At 40.8% G+C, this 13062-nt stretch overlaps 1 long non-coding RNA gene across 1 annotated transcript in view; it reads right to left on the reverse strand.

The window, feature by feature from the left end:
• Positions 1 to 2798: 2798 nt before the first annotated feature.
• The window catches only part of LOC308089406, a 10819-nt gene continuing 555 nt past the window's right edge, over positions 2799 to 13062 (reverse strand). The window contains exons 2-3 of the long non-coding RNA XR_013933498.1: positions 11961 to 12082; positions 2799 to 3494 (exon numbers count right to left, since the gene is read on the reverse strand). This is a non-coding gene — a long non-coding RNA (uncharacterized lncRNA). The remainder of the gene's footprint in view (positions 3495 to 11960; positions 12083 to 13062) is intronic.

The following is a 13062-nucleotide window of genomic DNA, read 5'->3' on the forward strand; positions in this document are numbered from 1 at the left end:
TGGGAGGGAAAAAAAACAAACACACAGTTATAAATAAACTCACAAGTAAGTAACCAATACGTCACACACACACTGTTAGTGAGAGGACAAGGTCCTGGCAGATGCGTTTGACATGCTGTTCACTGAGAGGAGAAGGTCCTGGCAGACATGGACATCAAAGGAGAGAACAACTTGGTTTTGTTCTCCGAGGAAAGTAAAGATTGTAATAGAAAAAAAAAACATTTTAGTACACAGCAATAGAGGATTTTTTTTCATTACTGCACAGTTTTCCTGTATATTATCATATTGTTAAGAAAAATACTGATTACACCTTATTGACACAACCCAATTGACAATGTTGCTTTTACAGTCAAATTCTACTCTTTTCTGAAGAAAGTGACACTGAAAATCAAGCATGAGTGTAAGGTCAAATTAACTTGGGTGTTTAATTCAATTTCATAATTTAACCTAAAAACAATGAATCAAGATAAAAACTTCAGAAAGTGTGTGTGTGTTTGTGTGTGCGTGCGGTGATACCTCTGGGGGATGTGGACATATGTCCTCTCCACAGGGACGCCGGCAGACGGACAGCTGACATTCCCAAGTAGTTTTTAGAGTCGGCTGTCATCACGTCCCAAAACACAGAAGCCTCGCGGTCGTTATCAAGCTATCTCGTTCAGGACGGACAGACTGACATTCCCATTCTAGGGATAACCAACAAGTTTGACATTTCTAGATAGCAGCTTTATTAACCACACAAAGCTTAGCGTAACACGTTGTGAGCTTGTAGTTTGGCTATTTTTTGCCAAAGAGATTTGGTGTGTAGAGGGGGAAAAGGAGGCTGGAGCGGACCCAGGATAGACCCTGGGACTCAACAAAGTATGTCGTAGGGTATTGGTTATCTTGTTTTTTTTTCAGGCCAATGTCCCCGTAGCTAAGAGATAGACAATGCAGAGACCCCATTGCATTTGGTATCTTGTTAAAACAAATGTTAAAGAAACCTTTTTTTTCCTTCATTAGAGGCTTTCAAAGCTAGCTCACCATATATACCAGATTTTCTCAACAATGTCTGTTGACTATTGAGTGTTTTGAGACTATGGAAGTATTCCACACGTTTTTATTTAGGTAGGGTAAGTGATATTTTTTGGTATTTTTTTGTTATGTGTTAAAAAGGTTAAAGTACTATATTCTGATAGTAATCATTGCTACAGAGCATTTGTTCGGTCACAGGGGTCTCTCCAGCTCTTTAGTTAACAGAATACAGTACATTTGCAGGTAGGTGACAACATGCCAATCAGGAGAGAGCACTGAAAATGCAATTTCTGTTTAAAGAGCTGGAGAGACATAGGAGACTCCTTTTACAGAGCAAACACTCTATAGCAATGAGTACTATCAGAATATAGAGCTATTTAACACTTATTTTTTAACCAAAGTAAATCACTTACCCTATCTTTATGTGACTATGGGTTTACCTCCAAGTGATGCTTCAGCTCTGATAGTTTCATAAATTCAAGAACAAAGGGGTTCCACACCGCGCCTCAAGCCAAATTCAGGCTGGTCCGCTGCATCTCAGGAGCGGGACGGACTGGTATGTGTAGAAGACACATTTGCGAGTTTGCGCCAGTGCTTCCAGTTTCATAAATTTGCACATTATATTTGCTGATATTTTGGATTCTTGTCAATGTGTAGCACCCCCTGTAGTAACTCTGAGGACCGCCTAGGGATCCCAGACCCCGTGTTGAAGACCAACGATATAGGGTTATGTTATTGTTACATTTGACACAGTGACAGAAACAATCTGATTTAACAACCAAGTGGTTCTTAAACTTTTTAATTTCAAGGACCCCCAGTTTGGTATGCATTAGGGCCACTCTGACCCTCTGACCCTTAGGGGTCCATTTGGTTCCAATTGTACACTCTCTAAGGTGTAGGGTGTCACAGTGCGTGTCAGGAGAGGACCCAAATGAATGCAGAACCATGCAGGCAGGCTGAACAAGTCCAAATCATTTTATTTATTAAACAGAATAACAAACAATATGCAGTGAAGCAGGCAGCAAGAAAAGCAGGAACACGCAGTAACCTCGACTACAAACTGGCAATGAAACACCAAACACAGAGGGTATAAATAGACAAAGACTAACTAGACACAGGTGAACATAATCAACACATGATAGGCTGGAACTGGACAAGACACAAATGAGCATCTTTTGCCAATTACAGGACAGAGTAGCGGCCGACAACAAAGCATAACAGGAGTTACAGACTTGTAAGGGTCCATTTGGTTCCACACTATAAATTATTTAGCTGGGGACCCACTGGAACCCCCCAACGAACCCTGGGGGTACCCAGACCCCCACTTTGAGAACCACTGTGTTAACCCCTCATTGTATTAACAGTTAAATGGCAAACGCCAATGTCAGCTGTTTTAACCCATTCAATCCGGGAACGCATGTCTGTCATTTTAGATTTCTTTGACTATTCAAACATAGTAGATAAACAAGCCAAGTGCCGCGCTATGAGCTTGTAGATCTGCTATATTTAGAAAAAACGTGAAAATGTGTGCAAATCTTTGAATATATAATAATATTTTTTTTATATAAAAAAAAATAATTAAGCGAACATTTGTAACTCAAATCTTTGCTTCTTGGACAGGGTAGGGTTCGCTTTAAAAATATATATATATTCAAAGATCTGCACACATTTTCACGATATATTATATTATATTTATATATATTTGCAGATCTACAAGCTCATAGTGCGGCACTCTGTGCCGCGATATGAGCTTGTATATCTGCATTTATTTTGGCACACCGACAGACACAGACACACAGACAGAATGCAATCACAGTGTAAAATCCTTAAGTTTTAAAGGTGCTGTAAGTAATATATATCTAGCTAAAGTTATATATTCTGATAGTGATCACTTTTATATAAAGTATTTGTTCAATAACAGGGTGTCTCCCCATCTACCCTCTTTAATAGATAGATTAAACATTTTCTGGAGGTTTTCCAATTCCATCCAACCAAGAGAGAGTACCCATTTATCAATCTTCAATTGTATACCGTTCCAATTCCAACTGTCTCCTCATTCTTTGAGTCATCACATCCAATTTCACTTGTTTATCCTGTATAATAAGTGTTGAATAGCTCTATATTCTGATAGTAATCATTGCTAGAGTGTTTATTCAGTAACAGGGTGCTCTGTCTCTCCAGCTCTTTAGTAAACAGAAAATGCATTTTCAGGTCAGGATACCAATTTTATCCAACCAGGAGCGAGAACTCACACAGGAAACAGGATGAACAAGTGAAACTGGAAGTGATGACACAAAGAAATGAGCAGACCAAATTGGAACTTGTTCTAGGGGGATGAATGATGATCTCAGATGTTGAGGGATGTTCACTCTGGGATCACGTGGGCTCATGTCTGGACGGCCGGTTTGGACTTCAGGTTGAGGTTGAGGTTCTTCAGGTGCTTGGTTCGATTCTCCAGCCGGACGGTCCATTCGTCTCTCAACCTGAGGACAGTGTATAGAGCAGGGGTGGGCAACTTTGATGATGGAGGGCCATTATGTTTCCACACTCACTCCAGAGGGCCACATTGCATACTGTACAGAAACCTCTTATTGGCGTATTTTAACTTCTTTTGTAAATTAATGCCATTCTATGTCACACAAAAGTAGCTAAAATAGCCGATCTACAAGCTCAAAACGCATCGCAGCGCGACACGTTTTGAGCTTGTAGATCTGCTATTTTTGATATCTTTTAATTGGAATCCAGATTTTTTTTGGTGCTATTTTTGAATAGGAATCCTGAAAAGTTAAATTTGTATTTGATTTCAAATGCATTTAGTTATACTTATGTTAACTTTATGAACTTAAATACAAATACATTGGACATAAAAAAGACAATAGAATTGTAATACTAGTCATTAAGCTACTAATATAGACTGAAGTAATTAAAGCGGGTCATGTTTGGAATTGTAAAAGCTGAAATCAATATATCAGTATTCCGATATTAACCTGCGGGCCGAATTAAGTAAAGGAGGCCGCCAGTTGCCCATGTATGGTATAGAGTCTGACATCACTGCCGCTAGAGGCAGTTGGCCCCCTGGGTCACAGTTATTTTTTCAATTGAAAATACCATAGGGTCATCTTAGATCACGTCATATAAGAACTGTGTTCCAAAGATAAACAAATCATCCCCTCAATTATTTTTCATATGGACATGAAGCATCAATTGACAGTGAAAAACTACTAATTTATCCAAACTGTGTTTTTGGAACATAGTTGACACGATCTAAGTAAATACTCAAGTATTCAAAAGTACAAATTACGAAGTAGGCCTACATTTTCTTTTTAATTTCAATACATTGGCTGTATTGAAATTATTTTCATGTAAAAAAATGGTTAAAATAGCAGATCTACAAGCTTGTGTGTGTGCGCACGTGCGTGCGTGCGTGCAGTGTGAATGTCAGAGTGCTGGTGTCAGCTGTCAGTGTGCATGCGTGTCTGAATGTCTGTCTGTTCCTTCCTGTTGTTCCTGGATTATTACATTTGTTCACGCAGTTGATAATCCTCATGACCTTATAACAAGCACACACACGCGCGTACACACACACACACACACACACACACACACACACACACACACACACACACACACACACACACACACACACACACACACACACACGGCTCCACTGTTTCCCTGCTTGAAGCAAGCGTCAATGCTGTTTATGTGTATACCAGTTTAGTTATGTAGAAACAAACACCCTCTCATCCAACGTCATGTCCATTCTATCACTGATACACATTGACATTTTTTTAAGTGAAAGTGTTTCTGTGTTTTCGGACTGCTGTTCGGACTGCATGAAAACAATGCAACTCCAATCTGGATAAGCCACACATCTGACTTGGGCTGCCAGTCCAGTCTGAACGGGGCCTTAGGTCTCGTGTCTCTTCTATGCCTCCCATGTCTCTATTGGGACTTCCTCTTTCTTTGATGTTTTGCCCTGGCGGGCATGGTTATATGCTTAAACCCTAACCTTTAACCTCACAAAAACTATTCCTAAACCTAACCTTAACCCCAACCTCAACCCTAACCGTAACCTCACAAGCATTATGCCTAACCCTGACCTTAAACCTAAGCTCAACCCTAACCCTAACCTCACAGAAACTATGCCTAAACCTAACCTCAAAACCACGCCCACCTGGGTGTCCAGTCAGAGACCCAGCAACATCCTCACTGTTAAAGGTATAGGGTAAGTTATTTACTTTGGTTAGCTCTATATTCTGATAGTACTCATTGCTATAGAGTGTTTGTTCAGTAAAAGGAGTCTCCGTGTCTCTCCAGCTCTTTAATAAACAGAAAATGCATTTTCAGTGCTCTCTTTGGCTTAAAATGTGTCACCTACCTGAAAATGTACTATATTCTGTTTACTAAAGAGCAGGAGAGACCCCTGTGACCGAACAAACGCTCTGTAGCAATGATTACTATCAGAATATAGTACTTAACCTTTTTAATACAATTACAAAAAAAATATATATATATATATATATCACCTACCTTACCTTTAAGTGCAAAACAAGTTCGGTGCTGATCTGGACCATTGGTTTGTGAGACTCACAGACGGCAAGTACTCCAGTACTTTAACTCAAGTGCACATTTGACAGAGCAACTGTCACTTGTAGTGGAGTAATATATGACCGGGAGTAATCTATACTTTGACTCAAGTACTACTACTGGGGGTTGAGTACTTTGTTCAGGTTCATGTTTGCAACAGTATATGTCCAGGGTACAAGATACAGGGACTTAGGTGGGATTAGGGGTGTAAACACCTGTTTAAGCAGGGCACACATCCAGGGCCATAAAAAGTAGGGAGGAAGGATCAAGGAGCGAGTGACCTATCAAACTCTGTGGTGCCAGAGGACGCTCTTTTACTATTCCAACAGACTCAGCAGATGAGGTAAACCCCCGAAAGTCCCCTTGTCTCCCCCCCCCCCATTTCCAGCCTTAGTCTAACCCCCCACAATCAGCACTTTTCACACACAGGAAAATTGTCCATACAATGCCTATTTCTCATATTTTACTATAGGCTACGTGCAGTGGTGGAAAAAGTACTCAAATGTTTTACTTAAGTAAAAGTAAAAGTATCAATAGTATCAATGCTATCAAAGTAGTATCAAAGCTTGAGCTTGTAGATCGGCTATTTTCAAATGGCCAAATTGTATATAGGGCTGAAGTGGTTAATGCATGTTTTGTAATAATAATCAAAATCTACAAAGTAACTAGTAACTAACGTCTTCAAATAATTGTAGTGGAGTAAAGTACAATATTTTCCTCCAAGATGTAGTGGAGTAGAAGTAAAAGTATTGGAAATTGGAAATACTCAGGTAAAGTACAAATAACTCAAAATTGTACTTAAGTACAGTACTTGAGCACATGTACTTAGTTACTTTCCAAATTACATTACATTACAGTCATTTAGCAGACGCTTTTATCCAAAGCGACTTACAATAAGTGCATTCAACATAGGTAGGGAACGAAAACTACTAATCACCAGAAGTATTAAGTGCATTTTCTGCAAAAACAAGCAACCAAGAGTATACCTAGCGCTAAGGTAAAAGTGCAATATATCAGCTACCTATTTTCCTTAAACAGATGAGACAACAATAGCAAAATCAAATGAGCAGGAGCTAAAACAAATAAGTGTATCGACTAAACAAGATCCAATAAAACAGTACAACAATAACACAAGCGTTCGTACAACTAGTTAACAACAAGTAGGCCAGTTAGAGAGGATGGGTAGTGTTTCCTGAAGAGGTGGGTTTTCAGCCTGCGGCGAAAGATGGGCAGTGACTCTGCTGTCCTGACATCAGTGGGAAGTTCATTCCACCACTGTGGGGCCAGAACAGAAAAAAGTCGTGACCGTGTGGACCGGCCAGAAGGACCCTTGAGTGACGAGGCAATCAGTCGCCCCGAGGTGGCAGACCGAAGTGGTCGGGCAGGGGTGTAGGCATCGACCATAGCCCGGAGGTAAGAAGGAGCTGTTCCTTTCACTGCCCTATAGGCTAGCACCAGGGTTTTAAACTGGATGCGAGCCGCTACGGGGAGCCAGTGTAGAGAACGGAGAAGGATAGTTGTGTAGGAGAACTTGGGGCGGTTCCACCACAGGCTACGTGTGTACAAGTAATACAAACACACACACACGCACACACGCACGCTGTCAATCATAATAACCATCAGTATGTGTAACCTGACAGTCACAAGAAGAGCCAGATCTTTTTAGGTGACCTACTACATCCTGGCATCCTGTCAGCTCTGTGCTGTGACTGGCATCGCACAATTCAATAGGTCACCAATTAACACATAACTGCAGCATACTGGCCTCTGGCCCGTTCACCCACCTGACCTGATTATACACTTGAACCCTATATGGTTGACCGGAGTGCCTCAGGGCTCTACACTAATATATTTTATGTTTTCTGTCATTGTGGGGAAAGCTTTCACTGAAAATAGCCGATCGACAAGCTTACAACTAACGCAACGAGTTGTATGTACTGTTGTATGACGAAGTATAACGTACGGCTTAAGGGGTTTATCAGACTAATAATAATCAATGTGTTTGATTATGAAAAAAAACTATTACAATTCTTTCGAGTAGGCCTAAGGGTTACATTGATGATAGAATTATTTCAAAGACACACTTCAAGATTATTTGATTAAGTAATCGATATGATAATCGCTACAAAATAATTGATATTTGAAATTGAAAGTGGTGAAGTGTGTCTGTTTTTATACAATTGAACCAATGAAAAGTATTAACTAGAGCAATACATTGGATTTTTTTTTCATTTCCTGAAAAGTGACAGCAACAATTTAATAAACCTTGGGTTACTATCCAGTTTCATCATCATCATCATCATCATCATCATCATGGAACGCAAGAGTTCAGTTCTGCATTTCCTTGTGTCACTTCTGGGATGTGTCTTGCTCAAGGACACTTCGACTCGAACCCGCAGGGGGAGCTGGGGATGGAACCGAGAACTTTCTGTTTCCCAAGGGGCCACTCTATATCCTGAGCCACAACCGCCCACGCGTGTGTGTGTGTGTGTGTGTGTGTGTGTGTGTGTGCACACGTCTGTTTTTAGACGTGTCTATTGGCTCATGCCTTACACTTGTTAATTCACACTCAAGGATCAACGGGTGACTACGGCTGACTCCAGGCTACGACTCTGTGTGCGTGCGTGCGTGCGTGCGTGCGTGCGTGCGTGCGTGCGTGCGTGCGTGCGTGCGTGCGTGCGTGCGTGCGTGCGTGCGTGCGTGCGTGCGTGCGTGCGTGCGTGCAGAAATGGCTGAGGGGAATTAGGCGTACAATTAGGAAAAGATTCAGGCTGGGGTTATAGGGTCTTATAAGATGTGTTAAAGGGATAGTTCACCCCCAAAATTACTTTTTCTATTGATTAGTCACCCCATGGAGACTTGAATTCATGGATATTTTTTAGTTTTTGTCGCATTCCTATAAGCCAATAATTTGAATTAGCGGTTCCGGTAGGAGACACAAAGCGTCTCCTTTGCGTCTCCTACCGGAACGACTGCCTACCGGTCCGCTGGTCATCACATTATTGGCTTAGGAATGCGACAAAAAACTAAAAAATCAAGTCTCCATGGGGTGACTAATCGATAGAAAAAAGTCATTTTGAGGGTGAACTATCCCTTTAAGACGGGACATTTAGATTTTAGGCTTAGTGGTTAGGGGCTTTCCCCTATTTTATATTTAGTTGTTTGTACGCACCGAAAAATTGCAGATCTACAAGCTTGCCGTTCTTTAATGTTTATATCCTCACAAGTGTAGTAATACAAACGTGTGTGCGTGCGTGTTCTGTTCTCAGTTTAACATGGTTGCGTTCATGGTCATGTACAGTATGGTACAGTACATGACACTGACATATGATACATCATACTGAAGATCATGTTGTCTTATGGGAAAAGGTTCAAGTGCAGGATTAGATGGTCTAGTTTCTAGTACACTGTTCCTCAACGTCGGCTCCAGGGACAACTCGGGTCTGTAACTCTAAGAGTTAAATAAACACTGAGGTTTTTACTGTGTAGATTGGATAAAATGTGCATTGGTGCTCTAAAATTAAAGAGGGTTGAGAACCACAGAACTAAATTATACTGATACTTGAAAGATCTGTTAGATCAGTGGTTCTCAACCTTTTCAGGCCGTGACCCCGCAAAAGAATCATATTTGAACTGGGGACCCCCCCCCCTGACAAGCACTTGTCAGGGGGGGGGGAGTTGAGGCATTACATTTAGTTTGACTCTGTTCCACAGATGAATATTGTGAAAATAGCAGATCTACAAGCTAAAAAAAAAATGTCTTAAAGGTCCTTAAATTGTCACTTTACTGTCATCTGGGGACCCCCCGAAAATCATGTGGAGACCCCCATGGGGGTTCCGACCCACAGGTTGAGATCCACTGTGTTAGATTAGCAAGCTACACCGTCATAGTAGCCTTGGAAAGCAACAGTCATGTGGCCCATATGGGGCAGGAGCCTGACTCCTGTTTCTATAGCAAGAGGCGGCTTCATGTACAAGTACACCCCCTGGACATGACACTAGTATGTCGCAGGGACCCCCGATCCAACCCTTGATGTGCCAAGCAGGGAGGAATGTGGGTTCCATTTTTATAGTCTTTGGATAATGACCCGGCCAGGGGATTGAACCCTGACCTCCCTGTCTCAGGGCCGACACTCCGTAAGGCCACAGAGTATAAATTAGGCTTCAGAATAACACATTGATAAACCCTGCCAATAATGTGTGATTTTTAGCCACACCCTGGTGTCCCTGTTCTGGGCATAATAGGTGAACATTCAACGGAAATATCAGATCTACAAGCTCACAACATGTTGCATCGAGCTTGTTGATCGGCTATTTTCTGCGAAGAAATGTTGTGTGAAGGGAAATAAGTATAGGACGAAGTATAGAGCCCTGGTTCAGTGATGTACTTTTATAGGCCAGGGTTTAACACAAGGTGCAGTTCCTACTGTTTACCACTGGAGGGCAGTAAGTGAATACAATCAGTCAGGTAAGTAAACCAATGTTCAGATTTAAAGGAGCACTTCACCCCTGGAAGAAGTTCCAGGGGTGACCACAGGGGGGACCACAGGGGGACCACAGCGTATCACTGCCTATAACTTCAACTCCCAGAATGCTTTGGTGCCTTGTGGCAGGGGAGGTTCCATGTGGGTGTGATCTCCAACAATAACATACAAACAGCATGCCAGTGTCGCCATGTCTGCTTATTATAAGCGGCTTCTTTCTAAAATGTAGTTGATATTTGGGCTTGTTTCCAAATGTTTTGATTGCTGTTTAAACCAGTGGTTCTCAAACATGTTCATGTATTTTTCCACAGACCCCCATCTGAAATTATAATTTGTGTCAGGGAGCCCCTAACAAATATGTGTCAAAAATATTCCACATTTTGAAAAGCAAATAAAAATATTTTGCAAAAAAAAAAAAAAAATCCACATTTTGGACTTTTTCCCCCTCAAGATTTTTTTGTAAATAGCAGATCTACAAGCTCACAATGGGTTGCGAAGCGTTGTGAGCTTGTAGATCAGCAATTTTCAAATATATAATATCCCATGTCTAGGTAAAGTGCTCTTGGCATAGTTATTTTTCTTTTGGGCTTGTTTTCATAGACCTGGCTGCTTATTTCTCTCACAATATCTGGCAACACTGGCTGTCCTCGCAAACGTTCAGCTAGTTACATATATGTCCAAGGATTCGTTAGTGATGTCATATCACTGGGACATCCTCAGTATCTTCATGCAGTTTCACTTCCGTGTCGCATAGTATTGACATCACTGTCACATCCTTGGTATTATGATCCTAGCCTTTCGTGACGGTGTTTGTTTACCAGCGCTGCTACTCCACGCTGTATTTTTTTTTTCAAGCTTGCGCTTATGAAACACTACACAGGATTATTATTTCATGTCAACATTCAAGTACAACTATCAGAAGATAACTCAGGTAAAGTAATGCCTCACTCTGCAAGGGCCGCTGGCCGCAGCTAATGGGAGTGGCCGAGTGGCGAAAGAAGGTTGAACAAAGTGTTACGGACACCCCATTGGGGCTGTCTTTTGAGATGGTCTGACTGAGACACGCCGAGACATGTAGTGCGGAAAGGAATGAGACCAATCTCTCATGATGCAAATAACGTCACGAATATTGCGAACATTACTAGATATCTAAAAACACAGATTATTAAAAAAAAAAACCCAGGATCTTGTTTCTTCACTCCTAAACTTCATTAAAAGACCGAAAACTTCTTCCAGGGGTGAAGTGCTCCTTTAAAGCTACAGCCTAGTATGTTCACACTGGGAGACCAAATCAGATTGTCCTGCTAGGACTAAGAACTTAAGAACTAGATTGGTTCTATATGAAGTCTGAACAGCAAAAAGACATTATCAAAACTGATTTTCTGCAAGTCAGATTTGGAAAAAACATTCCTGGGTGATTTGAAATGTGATTCAAATCAGATTTTTAAAGATTTCTCTCAGTCTGCAGATTTGATAACAGTGTGGCTGTCAGTCCTAAAGAAAGATCAGATTTGATAACAGTGTGGCTGTCAGTCCTAAAAAAAGATAATATAGCATCACATTCAGTTTAACCACTTTAACCTTGGGAATGGGAATTCAAAAATAGCCGATCATACAACGTGACTGAGCTTAGATCTGCTATTTTTGAAAAGATTATTGATAAAAATAGAAAATATTTAACACACATTCTCCTCTGGGTGTCCGCGGCACAACATTTTTTCAGGTGGGGGTCCGCAGCCAAATATATATTAATTTGGGGCATCTTGACATGAACAGCGAATGCTTTTGAGATTTTTTCAAACGGGTCAGTTCAAACTGCATCCAGAAAAGGTTTGCGAAGCACTGCTGCTCTATAAGCAGACAGATAATACTGACTTGCTGAGGGAGCTGGATTCCATCCTCTGGTCCTCAGTGCCTGTCTGCTCACTGTGGCGGTCGATCTTCTTCTCCCAGAAGTTCATTATGAACGACTTATCATGGATCTTAGCCAAGTTCATCTATTACACACACACACACGCACACGCACGCACACACGCGCACACACACACACACACACACACACACACACACACACACACACACACACACACACACACACACACACACACACACACACAGCAATAAAAGAAAAGGAGACGGATAACATTGAAAATTATAAGTTATAATTTGTTATGAATCAGTTCTTTGTAGAAGTAAAGTGCAAGACTATTATATATTTGTTTTAATCATGATTATAAATTAATTAATTAATAAAATAAATCCCACAATTAAATGTAGTCAATGACTGACTCCTATTAACTGAACTATTTGTACCAGATTATGTCTCTGCTGTCCGGCAGAAGCCAGCTAACTCCAAATGACAAAAAAAAAAAAAAGTGGAGTTAGGACGTTTTGTTCATCATCGATAAGAACAGCTAAATGGACCTCCAAGCTCACAATGAGGTTGGAGGTCAAAAGGGGGTGGAGCCTGGAGTCAGCTAAACCAGCTAGTATTTGGTGGAGTTAGCTGGTTAAGCAGAAAGTTTGAGGATCCATTGGAGTTAGCTGGGTTTGTCAAAAGCACTTTTTAATACTTTTCATTGGTTATGTTTTTAATCAACACACAGACGTAAAGGGTGTTCAATAGCACTGATTTATGAAACAAAATGCTAAAGCGGAAAAATTGAGTTAGCTGGTTTCTGCCGGACAGCAACGATATATCTTAAAAAAATATCTTTAGGACATATGATTTGATAAATCAACCAAACATCCAAAACAGACAGAATACAAACAATCAATATGTTTGAAAAAGACAAATAAAAGAAATCAAGGTTTTGATAAAAAACATACATATTATATTGCATTGACACATTGTTTTATTGTGCTGTGTTCAGTGTTACTGCTGACTAGGGGATGTAAAACTAGTGATTGAACAGTTCACTGTTGATAACAACACCCATGAAAATGTTTTAAATGTAGGAAAAGAGAAACCGAGATG

The sequence above is a fragment of the Gymnoscopelus braueri genome (genome assembly GCF_963280865.1).
Source record: "Gymnoscopelus braueri genome assembly, chromosome: 7".
NCBI classification, from domain to species: Eukaryota; Metazoa; Chordata; class Actinopteri; order Myctophiformes; family Myctophidae; genus Gymnoscopelus; species Gymnoscopelus braueri.